Source organism: Hemicordylus capensis, chromosome 6 (genome assembly GCF_027244095.1).
Source record: "Hemicordylus capensis ecotype Gifberg chromosome 6, rHemCap1.1.pri, whole genome shotgun sequence".
Lineage (NCBI taxonomy): Eukaryota > Metazoa > Chordata > Lepidosauria > Squamata > Cordylidae > Hemicordylus > Hemicordylus capensis.
The window spans coordinates 18,502,589-18,522,377 of NC_069662.1; the positions used below are offsets into that span (position 1 = coordinate 18,502,589).

At 47.5% G+C, this 19,789-nt stretch overlaps 1 protein-coding gene across 11 annotated transcripts in view; it reads left to right on the forward strand.

Annotated features, from left to right (window-relative positions):
- The first annotated feature begins 2,706 nt into the window (after positions 1 to 2,706).
- LOC128330521 (sulfotransferase 2B1-like) overlaps positions 2,707 to 19,789 on the forward strand; it is a 59,016-nt gene continuing 41,933 nt past the window's right edge. For 2 of the 11 annotated variants that reach the window (XM_053263555.1, XM_053263560.1), the window contains exons 1-2: positions 2,707 to 3,000; positions 5,277 to 5,384. The gene's annotated coding sequence lies outside the window, so the exon portion shown is untranslated. Of the gene's footprint in view, positions 3,001 to 3,263; positions 3,416 to 4,722; positions 4,875 to 5,276; positions 5,385 to 19,293; positions 19,515 to 19,789 lie in introns of those variants that run through there. The other 9 variants (XM_053263559.1, XM_053263567.1, XM_053263569.1 and 6 more) reach the window with 9 other exon arrangements.

Genomic DNA, 19,789 nt, shown 5'->3' on the forward strand with positions numbered 1-19,789 from the left:
GGCTAACTTGTAAACTGCCTCACTGATTTGGACCAAATTTAGTCCAGTTGTAGGGATAGTGAAAGGAAAGTAGGCAGATTAGTTTTTACTATAACAACTTGTTATTTTTGTGCATGGTGTGGAAAAAGTGAAGCGTTGCTTTCTCTCCCCTAATACTAAAAGTTGAAGTCACCCAGTTAAATTGATGGGCAGTAGATTCAAGACAGATAAAGTACTTCTTCACACAGTGCCTAATTATTGACATAATGGGAACAATGTGTAGTGATGGCCTCTGGTTTAGACAAACTCACAGAGCATGGTTCTGTCAATGGCTTTTGGTTGTCATGGCTAGATATGGAACCTCCTTTTTCAGAGGCAATCTAACTCTGGAAGCCAGTTCTATGGAGAGGGCTAATGTTTTCATGCCTTCCTTGTGAGCTTCCCAGAGGCATCTGGTTGGCCACAGCAGAAGCAAGATGTTGGACTATAACAGGGGTGGCCAACCTAAAGCTTTCCAGAAGTTGTTGGACTACAATTCCCATCATCCCCAGCTGCAATAAGTTGTAGCTAGAGGGGATGGGAATTGTAGTCTCACAACAGCTGGAGAGCTTCACACTGGCCACTCCTGGACCAGAAGGAGATTTGGTCTGATCCAGCAGGACTCTTATGTTCTTTTCTACAGCTGTAGTTCTCAATATTTGGTGTAGCATAGTGGCTAAGCGACTGAGCTAGCAGTCAAGAAATCCCTAGTTCAAATCTCACCTCTGCCATGTACTCACCAAATAGCTTAAGTTAAGATGTTCATTTCAGCTGCAGCCTGAAATAAGGGAATAAAACTGACCTCCCTGCAGGGTTGTTGTATGAATTACAGCAAGATATTACAGGTAAAATGCTTTGAGCACTCTACTGGGCTTTGTAAAGGAGGCAGGGTGCCATCATCTTCCTGGCTGTGTTTCTGTGTCTTTAACAAGCCTCAAGAAGGAGCCATTCCTCTTCATTCTGCACTAGTCAGACTTCATCAGTGTCCAGTTCTGGGCACCACACTTTAAGAAGGATGTAGACAAATTGAAACCAGTTCAAAGGAGAGCAACAAAGATGGTCAGGGGTCTGGGAGATAAGCCCTTTGGAAAGGTGAAGGTATGTTTAGCCTGGAGAAGAGAAGACACAGAGGGATATGGCAACACTCTTTAAATACCTGAAGGGCAGTCACATGAAAGAGGACACAGACTTGTGCTCTGCTTTTCCAGAGGGCAGGGCAAGAGTAGATCTGATGGGCTTCAGTTACAGGAGGGTAGATTTCAGCTGAACATTAGAAGAAAAAAGTATGGGCCCACAACAAAATGTCACAGAGACCCCTGATGTGAGAGGACAATGTGGAGGTTATTAGTTTATTTCATGATTGTGTGTGCACATGTGCACATACAGTGATTAGCAGATTAACAGATTCAGTGCCCTCCATTCCTCAGGAGAGTTCACACACATGCAGTTGTTTTTATGTTATGGGATGTGGGGCGGTTAACCCTGCTACCAAGAACCAAATGTGTCAAACCCCTTCCCCCTCAGAAACACAAAGATGTGAAATGGCTGGTGAGAAAACGAAAGAGTTTTAGACACCCGTTACCCTCAGAAGCAGATGGGGTTGTAACTGTCTTGAGGGAGCATTCTTCAAGGTGAGAAATTTCCTGCTCTTTTTGTTCAAGTCCCTTCCTCCCCACCACTGAGTTCTATTCACTTCACCCACCTAGTTGTCTATTAAGTACCCTCTGATCCACAAACATTCTGTTCCATTGAGTTACATTGAGGCAATTGGGGTTTTTTTGCAGGGTGGGTTTTTTGTTTGTTTATTTTTTGCCCTCTTAGGTTTTTTCCTTCAGATTTTTATGGAACCAGTGTATTTGCAGGTTACCTCAAATCTGCCAGTGCCATCTTCTCGCCTGCTGATGCCTGGGTTATGCATCCATAAAGATCATAACATTTCCAGCTCTTTTGGAAATAGAGACTTCCTGATGGTATGAACAGTTTGACAATGGAATAAATTGCCAGGGGTGGGGAGAGCTCTTCCTCAGTGGAAGTCTTCAGGTGGAGGCTGGATAGTTGTAAGTAGCTTAAGTTAAGCTGTTCTCTCCTTTTTAGCTGCAGCCATAGTGCTGGTTTTCTTCATCAAGCAGGAGGTTGGGCTAGGTGGCCAACAAGCCTGTGACGGTTTGTATTTCTTAGTAAAGTAAAAGTAAAGTTGTGCCGTCGAGTCGGTGTCAACTCCTCGCGCCCGCAGAGCCCTGTGGTTGTCTTTGGTAGAATACAGGAGGGGTTTACCATTGCCTCCTCCCGCGCAGTATGAGATTATGCCTTTCAGCATCTTCCTATATCGCTGCTGCCCAACATAGGTGTTTCCAGCAGGGATTCGAACCAGCAACCTCTTGCTCCTTAGGCAAGTTACTTCCCTGCTGCGCCATTAGTACTGGTTGTTCTGTATCAGGGGTGGGGAAACTTGGCCCTCCAGCTGTTTTTGAACTACAACTCCCACCATCCCCAGGCTGGGGATGATGGGAGTTGTAGTTCAACAACAGCTGGAGGGCCAAGGTTCCCCACCCCTGTTCCATATGTTTTGGAATTTATATTTGTAGCATTGTGTAAGTCTGTGCCAGGAGGTTGATTGTCGGTGGCGGCAGAAGTGAGACCCCTGCAGGGAGGTTAAGGAAACCCTGCTTGGAATTCCGGAGGGAGACCGTTAAAAATCCTCCGGATGGCAGTTAGTCAATGAGTGAGGGGGGAGAAGTTGAGTGGAGGCTTGCAGACTTGGGGGCTCTTCTGAACAGGGGAGATTTATCGGGTGAAAAGAGAAATGGGGCTTAGGTGGAAGCAGGACGAGTGAACCTGTTCTCCACCAGAAAGCTAGGGCTTGTTCAGAGAGGAAGACCCAACAGACCTCAGCAGCAGGAGGAAAGCTGAGTCGAAACTCTGCAACCAGCCAAGCACCTGAAGCCCAGAGGGGAGGAAGGCCATTAACCAGAGGTGCACCAGGTAATTTTGGAGCCTGGACATTAAGGCCTTTGGAGCGCCCGCCCCCTCCCACACACACACACACACACACACACTGTGACAGACACAGTATTTTTAACATGTGGGTTCTTGAGGGCACAAACAGCCACTGAACTCACAAGAATGCAAGGTTATAAAACAGGTCTATTCATGCAAATATGCATTAGCAGGAACATCTCAGCGCGCAACTTAACACCTTCCCACCCCACATTTCTCTTTCCCCACCCCTCTTGTCTCTCAAGCAGAGGTCATGCTCGGCTGCCCAGCGCAGGCCACAGTCACACTTGGCCAACTGGCCGGCAGCGCAGCAATCACACCACCCGAGGCAGACTAAAGGGGATCGGGGAGTGGGCAGGGGGTGCACGGAGGCCTTGGACTTCGGCCCGGAAGTCCAGGGGTAAGAGCACCTCTGCCATTCACATCTCTGTAAGCTGTGTCAACACTTTGAAACCACTATGCTTATGTCCCTCTATGACTTGCAGCCACCACGCTTAAAGAACGTTTGCTAAACAAACACAAAAAATCCTGTTTAGGTTTTTTTAGAAGTGCATTTTGTTTATTCTCCCACAATACCTGAAGAGAGACCCCCCACGGTACTACACAGTTCATTGGGGGAGAAGTGTGGATTGCTGGAGGTTTCCCAAACAGCAGAATTTACCGTGAGTTTTCTATGAGGCTTTACTGCGAGTTCAAAGTAGCCCCCCCCAATAACTCAAAAAATGGGGTTTTTAAAAACCCCAGATATAAATCCAGCTACACTCTTAACACACAGTGAAAAACCCGAATCGTGTGTGAAGTGCTCCCTTCCTGATAGCACGCAAGAACTTTGGGGTAAATCTGGCTGATATGTGAACGCACCCCCTCCATTCCGGAGGAGATGCGGACTAAAAGCCTGGTGTGGAAAACTGCCAGGTCTCAGATACTGCCAAACAGATCTGAGTGGTGGCAGCAAAGATATCCTGAGGGAGGGTGACCACTACAAAGCCCATCTCCAACTTTGTGGTTCTTACACACACACACACACACACACACCTACCTACCTGCTACCACATATTTCCGTGTGAGACTCATCTGCTAAATTTCAGCATGGTGGGATTAAAGATACAGGAACAAGGCCAAAGTACGAGGTGGGGATAAACATGGCAACCCCAAACAGTTTGTAGAATGTTCAGTCAACCCATCCACAACCGCTGATGAAATTCACACAAGCCCTTCCTTGATAAAGGTGACCATAAATAAACTCCACGTGTTTGATGATTTTCACCTCCCCTCCTTTCAGCAACACCTCATTAATCTCAATGCTCCCTGCAGGTAACAAATTATGTAGCAAGGGAGTTAGCACAACAGAAGCCATCTTGTGTCCATCTATTATTTCGTCCTCTTTCCCTGTCCGCGATTAACTAAAACATTTACACTAACTTGACCTGAAAAGGGAGCAGGGAAAAGTGTCTTTCTTGTTTCCTTTTAAAAATACAAAGCCACCAGTCTTCTTTATCTAGCAAATGGCCTTCATGTGTCCTGTGGTGTTATCTAATTCACAGCACAGGCCTGAGAAAGTGGGAGTTATTGGGTGGGTTCTTGTCAACCAGTTTGAAGAAATAATGTATTTCCTGGTGAAAACTCATCTCTCTTGCCTTAACGTGCTTGTTAAAGTAATCTCGGCATTGAAACAACTTTTTGGATGGCAGCCATCTTGCTACTAGATGTAGCAAACCTAGTATAAAAGTTGTCCTTAGAGAATTCCTCTCTAATTTGGTAGTCTGCATTTTCAAGATCTGTGTGGATTTATCCTCTGGGTATCTGGATAAGGGGCTGGCCATCCCAGAAACCAAATTCAACACTATTGCCAGGAATTGGTAAATATCTTGAGATATTTAAATCAGGTCTGTGCAACTTCAGCCTGCTAGTTGTTCTTGGACTACAACCAGGCCTGTCTAGCCAGCCTAAACATGGGGGGGCGGGCAATGTTTGCCAAAAAGGTGGCGGCGGCGGGCAGCATATCTGGCCTTTTAAAGACAACATTCAAGCAACTTTAGATTATTTGAAAATTATTTGTTTGTAAAAGCTTAGGATGGGGCAGAGAAAAATTTAATGTGGACCAGCCAACACCCACTCCCACCAGCTATGGGTCTGACTACAATGCTTATCATCCTCAGCTAACAGGGATTATGGGAGCTGTAGTCCAACAACATCTTGAGGGCCAAAGTTGTGCAGCTCTTTTTAAACAATAAATTTTGATTTACTTTGCTCTTAATTAGGCTATTACATGGCATCTTGGCTGTAGGATATAAGAAGAGCTCTGCTGGATCATACCAAATCTCTATCTAATCCAACATCTTGCTTTCTTTTGTGTTACTCCAAGAATTGTGAGCATATAATCCCTTTTATATTTATCTAAGTATCAATGGCGCAGCGGGAAATGACCTGCCTAGCAAGCATGAGGTTGCCATTTCAGATCCCTGCTGGTATGTTTCCCAGACTATGGGAAGCACCTATTTCGGGCAGCAGCAATATAGGAAGATGCTGAAAGGCATTGTCTCATATTGCATGGGAGATGGCAATGGTAAATCCCTCCTCTGTTCTACCAAAGGAAAAACCACAGGGCTCTGTGCTCACCAGGAGTCAACACCGACTCAAGGGCACACTTGACCTTTAAGTATCAAGGGGATGCCCACAACCCTTAGAGCAGCAGCAGCCATGTGAGTAGAGGTCCCACTTTCCCCCCAGCATCTTCTTTCTCAAATCGGAATCCCCAGATGTTGCTGGACTACAGGTTCCATCACTCCTGGCCACAATGGCCAGGCAGGGATGATGGGAGTTGTACTGCAAGAACATCTGGGAACCCAAGTTTGAGAACTCCTGTCCTATCATGTAGAAATTCAGCTGATGAATGTTTTCCAGACTGTGGCTGGCATCCAGATTAAGTTACTCAGTAGAACTACTCAGGACTTACTCTCAAAGATTGTTTTACTTCAGTCAGACTACCATTGAATCACTTAGGATGTCAGCTGAGTGATGTGATACGGAACATTGAACAGACAAATCTACTGTACTTTTAACAGGCATACAAAGAGATGATTTTTTTAGGTGCAGCTTTTCTCACCTTATCCTAAAGCATAACAAGTTGAACTTATCAAAATTCCCACTCTTGCATGGCTATCGATGTTTGTTTGACCTTTGCATCTGCTCCCCTTGTATATGTTCATGTTTGTTCTCTGAAACAGATACCCTAGCGGTCATAAATAAGAATGAAGGCAGGTTAAATTATACAGCTGACACAGGTGCTGGGAGAGGTCAGTGCTATGACATGCTTGACTCAGCCTTTGCCCATCTGGGCACTTCTTACCCAACACTGAATCAAATCCTTGGCCTATCTTTGTGTTCTGACTGGCAGCAGTTCTCCAGAGTTTCAGGGTCTTTTCCAAACTACCTGAGATGTTGGTGGCTGAGCCTGAGACCTTCTTCATGCAAGAAATGTGTTTCAACACTGAGCTCCAATTTCTTGGCATTCCCTGCCTGAGGCCTTCAGCCTGACTAGTGTTGCTGCTAGCAAGTGATTATGGTGGGCTGGTCTTGTGGTAGCAAGCATGAATTCTCCCTTTTGCTTAGCAGGGTATGCCTTGCTTTACATTTGGATGGGTGTCTACATGTGAGTGCTATCAGATATTCCCGTTAAGGGATGGGGCCATAGCTTAGTGGCAGAGTACCTGTTTGCATGCTGAAGGTACCAGGTTCACTCCCTGGCATCTCCAGGTAGCACCAGGAGAGACTCATAGGAAACATAGGAAGCTGCCATATACTGAGTCAGACCATTGGTCTATATAGCTCAGTATTGTCTTCACAGACCGGCCGCAGCTTCTCCAAGGTTGCAGTCAGGAATCTCTCAGCCCTATCTTGGAGATGCTGCCAGGGAGGGAACTTGGAACCTTCTGCTCTTCCCAGAGCGGCTCCATCCCCTGAGGGGAATATATTACAGGGCACTTCTAGTCTCACACTTCTAGTCTCCCTTTCATATGCAACCAGGGCAAACCCTGCTTAGCTAAGGGGACAAGTCATGCTTGCTACCACAAGACCAGCTCTCTTCAGACTCCCACCTGAAACCTTGGAGAGTTACTGCTAGTCAGTGTAGACGATATTGAGCGAGAGGGACCAGGCTACTGACTGAGTAAAAGGCAGCTTCCTATGTTCCATTAACAGATCGTGCTCAAGAATATCCATCTTTGGGAGACATGGGGATATGATTTAAAACTGGGTGAAGGACAGGGGCAGGGGCCTAACTATAATAGGGCAAGGGGAGACAGTTGTCTGGGGCCCCACTGCCTTGGGGGGCCCCTCAGAGGCAAGTCACATGACTGACTCCCCCAGCCACACACCCGCCCGGGCTTCCTTCAGTTGTATTCATCCTCCGAAATTGATGTGAGTGTTAAGACCTGGAGCTACCAGAACAGTATGTCTTTCTCTAGTACCATTAAATGACTTGCATCGTGGATATTCTATTGTGGCACATAGGATGTGTGTGTGTGTATAACACTATATTTTTTGTTACCACTATTCAGCCTTATTTAAGATTTCTTTACTTCATGAGCTGAGCTTCAGTGAGGGGGGGCCATTTTAAAATCTTGTATCTGGGCCCACTCAAACCTTGCTACACCCCTAGACAGGGGTGTGGGACCCGGTTAATTTTAAACCTCTCAGCAGCATTTGTTACCATCAGTTATAGTCAAGGTGGCCAAAGGTATGGTGGCACCTGAGGCAAGGTGGCAAATACGGTTTTGTCCATCACCTTCGGTGGGGGTTCAGCCTTTGCAAACTTTGAACATAAGAGTGGAGGACAAGGGGGAGGGTCGTTTGCTAACAGCCTCTTCTTCTCTCTTTGTGCTTCCTGCAAGCTTTGCAAGAAGTGCCAGGATGGCCCTCTTCTCTTTGCAAGGTTTGCAAGCCTCAGCTTGTTCCCAAAGAGCTGCTCTGATGGAGGCATCTTGCCACTCAGGTGGCGTGGCTCCCCAGGCAGGGGTGGATTAAGCCTTTTGCCACCCATAGGTGGCCAAGGATTTTTGCCTCCCCTTTCTGGGCAGCCGCCAGCCCACAGCGAGGGTGGAGGGGAGGGGAAAGACCCCCCTTTACCTTTAAAATACTGCTGTGCGGCAGGTGGGGTGGCAGTGGTGGCGGGGCAAGGGGAATGTCCCCTCTTTTAGCAATCCCCTCTGTGCGGAGGGATGGGGCAGCATGGGTTGTAAGAGAGAGTTCCTTCCAGCTCCCCCCTTCCTCCAAAATGACTGCACAGCATGCCCCATCTGCAGTCTGTTATGACCTTTCTCCACGTTCAGAAAAAGGCCCAACGGACTACACTTGGGGCATGCAGTCATTTCGGAGGGAGGAGGGGAGCTGGAAGGAGCTCTCCCTCGCCACCCCATCCCTCCATGCAGCAGGTGTTGCTAAAAGGGAGAACCTTCCCCTCACCCTACCACCCTCGCTGCATCAGCAGCCGTCCCCAGAGAGGTGTGGCAAAATTTGAGGAGCAGCAAATTTTGCCACCATAGGCAAGTGCCTACTATGCCTCTCCTTCAATCCATCTGGAGGCGTAGATTTGTCATGGTTCCTCTCCTAAGTGCAAGGTAGATTCCTGAAGGTGGTGCTGAAATGCTGTTGTTCCTCTCCCCGGGAACTGCCCTGTGGGATTCTTTAAGGTTTTGTTTTGCCTCCCATGCTTTTTAATATCTACACGAAACCTCTGGGGTGAACGCATCCAGTGTGCAATATCACCAGGGATCTCTCGTTAGCTGCATTTCAGCTCACAATCTAGACATTTCTGTTCGAGCAGGCTATTAATTTGCATTCTGAATTTATAATTTCAATCCTGGCTAAATGCATTGGTATGTTCCTGGTGGCCACATCTATTTTTCCTTTCTATGAGTGCATGTGAGAGATTAGGGATGGAACAGATGGGAGTACACTCAAGATTAATCCAGATAAAACAAAGATTATGATAGTGAGGGGCTCAGTTGATGTTAGATGAGCAATCTCTGTTCTAGACAATGTCACACTCCCTCCTAAAGATCACGGTTTGGGAGTTCATATATTTATGCATTAAAGTATTTGTATCCCACCCCTCCAGTCCAAAACTGTTTGGGGCAGCTCACAAAATATCAAGACAATAACACAGATAAAACCATCTAAATTAATAAAATTACAATTGAAAAACACCCAATTAAAACCAGCTGTTAACATTTTTAGAGATGCACTAGATACAAACCGCAAATGAAATCCAAAAAGCCTCTCTAAAAATCTAAGCCTTTAAAGTTTCTTTAAAACCCTGAGGGGGGAATATAACGGAGGTCTTCCAAGAGGGCATTCCAGCGTCAAGGGGCCAAAACCAAAAAGGCCCCATTTCTAATCCCTGCCAGCTGAATCTCAGGAGCAGAGATGAAGAACAATCATCTTCGTCATCTTGGGTCCTGGCAGATTCATATAGACCAGTTCCCTTGGACCTGGCATTTTCCCTGAACATCTAGGCAGCAGCTATGGCCTGTAGTGCTTTATCCCCAATTTTGCAGTGTGCCAACTGTGTCCAATGCTGGATGACAAAAAAGTCTCTAATGCGTTGTATGTGGGGATGTGCCCAAATTGGTTCTGGAAACTTTAAACGATTCAAAATGCAGCTGCCCATTTGTTATGAGGTATGCCCCTTTATGGACATATAACATCTATTTTGAAACAATGTTATTGGTTACCAGTTTGTTGCTGGCCCCAATTCAAGGTGCTATTTTTGACATTTAAAACCTTAAGCCAAAAGTGGCCAACAGTTGCAACTGTTGTTGGATTACAATTCCAATAATCGCCAGCCACAATAAATTGCAGCTGCCTGGGGATGATGGAAGCTGTAGTCCAGGCATCCCCAAACTGCGGCCCTCCAGATGTTGCTGAACTACAACTTCCAGCATACTCACCCACAAAAAATTGTGTCTAGGGATGCTGGGAGTTGTAGTTCAGCAACATCTGGAGGGCTGCAGTTTGGGGATGCCTGCTGTAGTCCAACAGCAGCTGGAGAGCTTCAGGTTAGCCAGCCCATTTCATCTTTCCCTTTTAAGACCCCTCCCCTTGCTTGATGACCAACCAATGAAGCCCTTCTGGAGGTACCATGGTTTTTTCAGATGTTAGCTATCTATCAACTATCAGTGAGACTTTTGCTCTAGTGGGCCCAGGCCCTTTCAGAGGTCCAGAGAGACCACTTCTAGCTTTTGAGGCCCTTAGCCATAATAAACATTAAAAATGACACATTAACATAAAATAAGGCACCGCGGGGGGGGGGAGGGGAGTGATAACTAATTTGAAATTTTTATTTAACAAATACTTTTCTAGCCTTTTTCTGTGCCCAAAAATGACAATTGTGGTGTCAAAATCTGAGGCCCCCTTTGTGCTTGAAGCCCAGGCCAAATGGCCCTTCTGTTCCCTCCGCACATGGGCCCTGGGTGGGCCATAATCTTTTTCTTCATTAGGGAAGATGGGCATTTTATCTCGTTTCTTTGCAGAGAAAAGTGAAAACCTGGAAATTCCACCAATGTTTGGAAGCTGAGGTTAGGGTTTAAAAGTTGCTACTGGCTGGTTGCTTTTGTTGCCCTTAGCTTTCAGATGTTAGACTTTAGTTTTAAAACACTGATTTTAATACATATATTTGACTGTTGTTTTTTAACTTTTCTTGTGACTCACTGAAATCTTTGCTTAGCATATGATTAAATATGATTTAATAGTATATAATTATATTGTGAATAGTTATTTGGAGTCCGAGCAATGGAGAAATATTTTTAATAAGGCATATTCTGTCTCAATAGTGAAAGGGTTGTTGTGACGTAAGTAAAGTAAAGTGTGCTGTGGAGTCGGTGTTGACTCCTGGCGCCCACAGAGCCATGTGATTTTTCTTTGGTATAATACAGGAGGGGTTCACCATTGCCTCCTCCCCACGCAGTCTGAGATGATGCCTTTCAGCATCTTCCTATATCGCTGCTGCCCAATATAGGTGTTTCCCATAATCTGGGAAACATACCAGCAGGGATTTGAACTGGCAAATTCTGGCTTGCTAATCAAGTCATTTCCCCGCTGCACCAGATGTACAAAGTGTTTATTTCTGGCAAGACAAGAGAAGTATTTGCTGTCCGTTGAATTCCTAGTAGGGGAATAATGCAAACTTGACATTCTGTTGTTTGGCCCTGTGTGTATGCGTGGATTCCACCCTTCGCGAAATAGTTGCTGCAGCAGACCCATGATCCAGACTGGACTCTCGGCATGCAGGGAGGGAGATGCAACCCTTTCCCTCTCCCACACAGTCCCAGTCTGGTTGGGGTTGGGGCTGGGACCATAGCTCAGTGGTAGAGCATCTGCAGAGGGACCCAGGCCTGGCATCTCCAAGTAGTGCTGGGAAGGACCCTTGCCTGGAACCTTGGAGAGCCACTGCCAGTCAGTGCGGAGAAGACTAAGCTAGATGGGCCAATGGAATAAGGCAGCTTCCTATATTCGTATGGATCATGGCCACCACAGTTGTGGGTCCTCCAGTCCCCCAGGGTTGGGACCGCAGCTCCATGATGGAGTATTTGCTTTGCATTAAGGTCCCAAATTAAGTCCTTGGCATCTTTAAATAGGGCTGGAAGAGCCTTGTCTGAAACACTGAGAGCTGCTGCCAGTCAGTGCCAACAATGCTGAGCTACAACGAGTCAGACCATTGATGCATGTAGGCTAGATGGACCAATGGTGTGACTCAGTATAAGGCAGCCTCCTTGTTTCTAATACATCTTGGGAACATGAGGGGTGGGCGGCGGGGGGAGCACCTTTTACAAGTGGTGCTTTTTAAAAGGTGCTTTTACCAGTGGCAATTATCTTTATGTAGCAGGGGGAGAGCAACTGGCCCTATCCATCCCCAGCACAGCATCCCTCCATACTGGGGACTCTCCTAGAGGGCCAAATTTATTTATTTATTTTATTCCTTTTTTTGTTTGTAGTCATGATGGGTGAACAAATTTAGATTTGTTAGGCAGGTGTAGCCTATAAGCATTACAGACCGAAATACATTTAACTGTTGTGGTTTTCTCTAAAGAAAGGCCGCAGAGCTAGCTATGTTTATTGCAGCAAAAGCAATAAAATAATCTTGCACCATCTTAGAGACAAGCAGATTTATTTTAACAGAAGCTTCCTTGGACTGGAGCTCAGCTGCATCTGATGCAACTGAAATATCTTCAGTGGTCAGATATTTGTAGACTAGAGGTGGAAGGGACTTTGGAGGCCTTCTAGACCAGGGATTCTCAACCTTGGGTCTCCAGATGTTACTGGACTTCAGCTCCCATAATCCTCAGCCCCAATGGCCTTTGGTTGGGGATTATGGGAGTTGAAGTCCAACAACATCTGGGGACCCACGGTTGAGAACCCATGTTCTAGACCAACCCCCTGCTCAGTGCAAATGGCCATCCAGACGCTGTTTGGAAACTTCCTCCAGCAAAGGCACCACTGCTCAAGGCAGACTGTTCCGTGCCTAACCTCTCTCTCAGTCAGGAAATCCCTCCTAATGTCTAGCCTGAATCTGCTTCCTTGCAGTTCAACTCAGTAGTTTCCCCCCTGTACTGGAGCTAATCAGTATGGGATTAGTCACTGAGCATGCTCGAGACAGGCCGCAAATAATCTGCCATCCCCAGTTCTAGTCCTGTCTGCTCAAGGCTCGCATGCTGAGAGTTTTTGCTTTGCTGGATCTTGGCTTTTTTCTTCAGAACGTTTTGCCTGACCTGCTTTCTCTGCTTTAAAGTGTGCAAGGGCAGGAAGGAACCTGCCTTAGGCCATTTCTATTATTTTTTAAATGTCCAAAACAGTTTTTTCTTTATAAAATTCGGCTGATTTATTTTTACTTTTGTTTTTATTGTTTCTTTCTTTTGGGCTAAACCAGGCTTGTTGCCTCCCTTATGGAGCTTGCCCATGCCAAGGAGCTTCTAGGAGGCTCTCTCTCAGATGGGTCTATTGCCCCTGTCCCGTCCACGTTGGCAACTCTGGCTACGGCCGTAGCCATTCCCACCCCGGTGGAGGCACCTGTGGCGATCCTCCTCGCTTCACCTCACAAGCCGGCCAAGAGAAGTCGACACAGTAAGGAGGGGAAAGGAAGCAAGTTCAAGAAGCCTAAAAAACTTTTGGAATCTGTGCACCTCAGTGAGCGTTTGCTCATACAAACCATTTGCAAGCGGTCCAAGCCAAGCATTAAGGAGCAGAGAGCTAAGAAGGGGAAGGATGACCAACACCTGGTGGGTGACTCATTGGCGTCCGTTAGCACTTCCCCTGTGGTTATTGTCGAGGGGGAACCAGCTGGCCTGTGCAGTACCCCCGCACACCACCCCAACCGACTGACAAAGAGCAGAGTACGTAAGGAGCCTGTGGGTTCGGAGAAACAAGGAGACATCGCTCAGAACGGTGCTGCGCAGACCGCACAGGCTGGGGGGCCTTCATGTAATGTCTCTCCCCCTTCCATGGGGCTGACTGCCCCTCCCTTCCCACCTGATGTGGCTATGTGGCTAAAGGATTTCTTTGCCAGGGAGTGCCTGCCTCTTATTGCTCAACCTCAATTGCAGGCTCCAGTTACGGAGCATGACCGTCAGCAGCCCATGTGTGGCTGTGGCTCCACTCACCCTGCCCCCCATGTCTGATGTCAAGTCATGGGAGGCGTGGTCTGGCTCCCGAATGGAGCCCCGCGGCTCCGTTCAGGAGTGTGTGTCAGGCCAATACTGCATTTGCAGCACTGGCCATTTAACTCCCGAAGGGGCCACACGGCCCCTTTGGGAGCTAGTGGAGCAGCTCTTCGCTGCATTAAGGCAGGGAAAAGCTGCTTCTGCCCACACCGTGAATGCAGCGCTGGCCATTTAACTCCCGAACGGGGGCCACGCAGCCCCCGCTCGGTAGCTAAACCAGCACCCCTGTGTCTGACGTCAGACGTGGGGGTATGTGTGTCAGGGCCGCGGGGCACGGCCCCTGATTGGGCGCGACCCAGGTTCTTTGAACCTGTTGGCCCAATAGTGGCTCCACCCCTGGCAGGCTCCTCCAGCTCCCTTGCAACCTTCCCACCCTCCCCCTGAGGTGTCTGGCTGCCCCAATTGGCCTTTGCAACCTAACAGGTGCTTGTCCTCGTCTTCCTCAGATTCTAGTCCAAGGAGGGAGGCGATTCCCCTAATGGAGCATGGGCGGTTTGCCCCCAAGCCACCTAGCTTAGACACAAGAGGTAGCTTCCAATGTCTTTGTCTGCCTCAGACACTGAGCAGAGGCCTCCCAAATACCCTTGAGAACCCAGGGTACCATCCCAACCAGCTGCCCCAGTGGGCCCAGTGTTGCCACCTAGTCTGCTCCTAGCCTACCTGCTCAGCCCTTACCTAACCCCATTCCCTTCATTCAGCCTGCTGCTGAATCAGACCCTGAGTCACACATGCCATTGCATAAGGTCTCGGATAGAGAAAAGGGTGAGCTCTCAGAGGAAGAAATTACTCCTGTGGCACCCATTTCTGCACGCCTTTTTACATCTTCTGATTTTGATGTCCTCTTATCCAAAGCTAAGCAGGCAATTATTAATGTATCAGTGGATGTGGCACCACCTTCAGAATTAGATGAGAATGTATTCCCTTCCTCTTTGGCTCCCTCAACTTCTGTGCCTTTTCCATCTGTTTAAACAGATGATGCTGGCAGAATGGCAAAACCCAGCATCCTGCAGGCCCATTAGCTCCTATCCTAGAAAACACTATACCTTATCACCTGAGGTAGCCTCTTTGCTGGCTACGCCCAGGGTGGACCCACCCATTGTTCAGATGGTATCTGGGACTCTCCTAAATCAGGAGTCTCTAAAGGAGTCTCTAAAGGAGTCCTAAATCAGGAATCAGGAGTCAGGAACAGCTAAGGTCTATAGAGGACAAAATGTGTGATCTGTTGCTAAAAAGGGCCCATGAGGCCTCTTCCACAGTGATTAGAGCAGCCACAGCTAACTCCATTTTTGCCAGGGCTTCAGTTTTATGGGCTAAGCAATTGGCACCCTTAGTGCCCCCAGGAAATGCCAAATTAAGACAGAGAATTAATAAAATGGCTAAGGCTGTGGCCTTCATGGCAGACTCAAATCTTGACTGTGTCCAACAGGCCTCGGGAGCCTTGTCCTTTGGGGTAGTTTTGCGCAGATTGGTGTGGCTCAATGGATGGCAGGTTGATTGTAAATCTAAGATCGCATTAACAGCCTCCCCTTACTCGGGTACTAACCTTTCTGGCCTCCCCTTAGATCTGGTTCTGGTGGAGACCAAGGATAAAAAGAAGCCTATGCCTACCACCAGAAGAGATTACCGCAGAGGGTTTCGCAACCCAGGTAGCTCCTTCCATAATCAGACAATTTCACAACCTGCCTTCCTTTCGCACAGGAGACATCAGGCAAACCAGCTTTAGAGGCGCTGGAAGGTACCAGGAGGCCACAAGGCAGGGGGTCTTCCAGACCACAGGGCAATAGAGCCCCTAACGCGATTGCCCACTATAATAAATGATAATGACTACCTGCCCATAGGGGACAGGCTTCAGCAGTTTGCCCTCACGTGGCTGTCCACAATCCAGGATTAATGGGTATTTGACACGGTATCCAAAGGTTATTTCCTGGATCTGTCACTCATACCTCGCGATTTCTTCTTTGTTACCCCCCATTCCCGGCGGATAGGAAAACATCTCCTGATGACTGAAGTGATCCAACATCTTCTTCGGACTTGGGTGATCAAACGTGTTCCTTGGATGCTAAAATGTTCAGGTGTTTACTTGCTACTATTCCTTGTGCCCAAGAAGGATGGGTCCTGGAGGGCAGTTCTAAATCTCAGATGTCTCAACAGGTTCATCAAGAAGAGGAAATTCAGAATGGAGTCCCTACGGTCCATCAAGCAGGCAGTTCTTCCAAACGACTTCCTCACGTTGGTGGACATTTCAGAGGCGTACCTCCATATCCCTATCCTCCTGGAACACAGGAAATTCATCCGCTTCTTCTACAACAACTGCCATTATCAATATCAGGCTCTCCTGTTCAGCCTAGCCTCGGCTCCACGGGTGTTCACAAAGATTATGGCGGCCCTCACAGCCCATCTCCGCCTACAGGGGTGTGCATCTATCCGTATCTAGACTTCATTGTGAATCTGGACAAGAGTCACCTACTCCCCTCGCAGTTGCTTCAACACTTAGGGGTGGTCTTTTGCACCATTCCAGCGATGGTGACACTTCCTACAGAAAGGAAGACCAAGATAACATCTGCCATCTTCCCCCTACTTTGTGCCACATCAGCGGACCTGATGCTGTTAGCCCAGATTTTGGGGCTGATGATCGCCGCCATGGAATGTACCCCCTAGGTCAGGTGGCATTCGCAGCCCCTTCAATGGCTTCTTCTTCCATTCCAGGAAGCCATTATGGCTGTGACTCATATCCCAGTACCCCTCTTGAGCTGGGTCAAGAATTCCTTCCTTTGGCAGCTCTCCCCAACGCTGGAGAAGGGTCTGCCATTCACGGAACCACAGAGGATCCTGATCACAACCGACTCCAGCCTCATAGACTGGGGAGCAGTCTGCAAAGATCACCCAGCCCAAGAACTCTGGTCCTCATCAGAAAGGAAATGGAACATCAACCAACTGGAGCTCAGGGCAGCCAGACTAGCCCTTCTACATTTTCAGAATTTGATCCAGGTCAAGCATGTCCTCCTCAGGACAGACAACACCACCACCAAAGCCCACATCAGTCGCCAGGGGGCACTCGCTCCAAGGGGCTGATGAAGGAATCCAGCCTTCTCTTTGCTTGGGCCGAAAGGCATCTCCCATCCTTAACCGCAGAACACCTAAGCGGAGTGGACAACCAGCAGGTGGATTGGCTAAGCTGTCAGTTGGTCAATCCCTCAGAATAGAAACTACATCCTCAGGTTTTTCGTCAGATGTCCAAGCACCTGAATGACAGACCCTTCTCCAGCTCGAGTTACGTTTAAAACCGTCCACCTTGAAATGGCAAGTCTCCGCCTTGGCTTTGGTTCTGGATATCTCGGATCCGGGGACGCAGTCCTTGCACCCGCACATCTCTTGTTTTCTCAGGGGAGCTTCCAATTTGGCTCCTCCGCCGATGCCTCATTTCCCCTCATGGAACCTCAACAAGGTGCTGAATGCCCTCACCTTACCACCCTTCGAGCCCCTGAGTTCCATCCCTCTGAGGATTCTCACATATAAGACCCTTTTCCTAGTGGCCATCACATCGGCCCTCAGGGTTTCAGAGCTAGGGGCTCTCTCGGTCCACAAGGAACTGTGCATCTTCCAGCCTGATGAGGCTATTCTGCAGTTGGACCCTGCTTTTTTGCCAAAGGGTAATACAATTTTCCATCACCCCCAGGATGTCATCTTACCCTCCTTCTGCCCCAGCCCTTTTCATCACAAAGAAAAGCTCTGGCAAAAGCTAGATGTCCGTCGCACCTTGCGTTTCTACATCCGATGCACCAAGGATACCAGGCAGTCAGATGCTGTTTTTGTGTCTTTTCAATTTCATAATCTAGGCCAGAAGGCGTCAAAATCCTCTTTGGCGGCCTGGATTAGGGCATGCATTAGACTTGTGTATGAGTCTCAGAAACTGCTCCCCCCGGCGGGTATTATGGCCCACTCCATCTGTAGCGCTGCGGCGTCCGCAGCTTTCCCTACCCAAGCACTGCTGGCTGATATTTGCAGAGCAGCAATGTGGAGCTCGGCCACTATCCGTCACTACAAGATTCCTTCATTTGCTTCTTCTCAGGTGACATTTGGCCATAGGGTTCTATAACAGGTGGTCTAAAACATCCTCTCCCACCCAGGTCTTTGGGGATACTGCTTGGGCATGTCCCATACTGATGAGCTCCAGTACAGGGGGAAAAGGAACATTGGTCTTACCTGTGAAGGGTTCTTTTCCCCTGTAACTGGAGCTCATCAGGCCCTCCTGGATTTTTTTTCTCAGGGTACCCTGGCTATTCGTACTTTGTATATAGTTGGAAGGGCTAGGTCATTTTTGGGAGGAGGCAGCTTCCAGGGTTATAGTTCTATTTCCATACCGCTCTCTCTGTCTCTTTCCCTACCTTTTCCTCATTCGTTGGAGAGTTGTTTCTTGAAACTTTCATTTTTTAGTTTGGTATTTTCTAGCAAGGCCTCAACCATTCACCACTCTTCGCTTCAGTCCTGGAACTAGGGATGGTACCCTCTGGCAAGAGGAACTATCATTTGATTATTTCCGGCCTGTCTTGAGCATACTCAGTGACTAATCCCATACTGATGAGCTCCAGTTACAGGGGGAAAGAACCCTTCAAAGGTAAGACCAATGTTCCTTTTCGTCCTGCCCTGGAGCAACAGATAATAATGCTGCTGCTTCTCCTCCTCCTATGTGATGTTGTTTCTGAAGTTTCAAGACAGCTGTTATGTCTACCTTAGTCTTCTCTTCTCCAGGCTAAACATAGCCAACTCCTTCAACCATTCCTCACAGGACATGGTTTCCAGACCCCATCACCATCTTTGCCCCCCTCTGAACCCACTCCAATTTATCCGTGTGCTCAGTGTATACAAAATAATGCCCAGAACTGTACACAGCATTAATCTAAGTAAGGTATGATGGCTTGTGATTAAGTCACTATGCACATGTGTAGACACACAATTCTCTATATACCTCTGTGTGTACACACACACACACACAAACACACACACACACACACAGCACACCCATCATTCCCAGCAGAAAAATTACAGTTGGAGATGATGAGAGTTGGCTATTACAGTTGGAGTTGATGAGAGTCCAACAGCAACTAGGGAGTTTCATGTTGACCACCTCTGGGGGTGGGGGTGGGCTAAACAGTGGGTCAAAAAGACCATGAAATGCAAGAGGTACAGCCCATGGCATTCCAGTACAAAACTCCTGCATATACAATTCACAACAGCAATAACAAGGTGATGGATAACACTGCAATCATCTTAGCTTTGCTGTGCTAATTTTACACCTAAAATGGGGTAGGGGGCAGGGGACCTTGGCCTTCGTTTGGTCCTACATGAATACAATCAAACTAACAGATACATTCTAGCCCAGCAGTTTTGCCTAGGAATCTCCCTTGGATGTTCTTTTGTTGAAGAATGGCAAGTTTGAGGTCAGAGGAGACAGCTGTGGAGACTGAAATGTTCTCCCACTGGTTTCTGGATGTTGCCATTTTTAATGTCCGATTTGTGTCCACTTATCCTTTTGTGTAAACACTGACTTGTTTGTCCTATGCAGACAGCAGAAAAGCTGAGCAATCTAATTCTGTGAGGAGGCTGGGACTCTCAGGGCACTTTTGCGGTTCCTTCCTCTGATTTCCTTCTTCAGTTACCCTACATCTATTGCATGAGTAAAGACTCAAAATCTGGAGTCCTAGATACAGATTTAAGAAATGGAGGAGCCCCAGGAAGTATGATGCCAAAGGGTGGGTGCATAACAGTTGGTGAAGTGAACTAAAGGTGAGTCTTTTGGAGTCAGGCACTTTAAAAAGAAAAGGGTGTTCACATCCACTCCATTTATTACAATACTGGCAATACAATTGTCTATACCAAACCTGGTTACTAGAATGCATGTTTCTAAAATGTAGGGGTGGAGTTAAGACCAGGATTGGGCTTGTTCACATGTGATCCAGACTGACTCTGGATTTACGTGGCTCTGGCCACATAGTAATCAGAATTGACTAGATTTATATCAAAGACAGAAGTGGTGGCTGAAGGACAGTGCTCCGTGTAAC